Raw genomic sequence first — 727 nt, forward strand, 5'->3', positions numbered from 1 at the left:
CTCAATGTCCCCTATCTTGCCGTTTTGGCCAGAACCAGATACCAATCCTTCCATAATAAACTTCCCAACCACCCAAACCAACTCGTTTCTAACCTAGCTTCTCGTTCACTACCTAATAATTCTCCTAGACGTCTGAAAAGAAGATCGCCTCGAGATCTTCTCCTTTAGAAATGTTTTTGGAGTTCTATCAATGGGTAGCTTCTCCACATGTTTTTATCATGTCATAATATCACCTACACCAAATTTACTTGATGTGTATATATGTATACAGTTGTAAATATCAATAAATAAATTATTAAAAAAAAAACATGTCCCTGACGTTATTTCATTCGGACTTCAAAACTTCAGAGCTAAGAAGTTCTACTCATCACCCTAATCCAGTGGTTCCTTTTTTTTGTGGCGGAACTCTTTTGATAGAAGTTGAAAAATGGTGAAAGCCCTACAATATCATATGATACACAATGCGTAGCATACCTACAATCTGTGAAATATTTGAATAAATATCAGATGGTAAGGCTCAAAACTGTGTTGAGTATACGTGGCCCATTGCTTAAATATTAGCTGAACCCCAGGGCTCACAGAATTCCGGTTAAGAACCAGTGTCTTAATCCCACAGCAGTCGTGATCCTCCTCGAATGTTGAAGCGACATTGGCCCCGAGACCTCTTGTAAATTTTTGTTGGAGTTTTTCTCTGGTCGAGTAATGAGTGTATGTGGCTTAAGCGCTC

General features: G+C 38.8%; 1 protein-coding gene across 1 annotated transcript in view; it reads right to left on the bottom strand.

The window, feature by feature from the left end:
- Positions 1–727, bottom strand: part of LOC106687386 (facilitated trehalose transporter Tret1) — a 23,624-nt gene that overhangs the window by 9,541 nt on the left and 13,356 nt on the right. The window lies entirely within an intron of this gene.

The sequence above is a fragment of the Halyomorpha halys genome, unplaced genomic scaffold (genome assembly GCF_000696795.3).
Source record: "Halyomorpha halys isolate HHAL.00 unplaced genomic scaffold, Hhal_1.1 Scaffold38.1, whole genome shotgun sequence".
Classification (NCBI taxonomy): domain Eukaryota; kingdom Metazoa; phylum Arthropoda; class Insecta; order Hemiptera; family Pentatomidae; genus Halyomorpha; species Halyomorpha halys.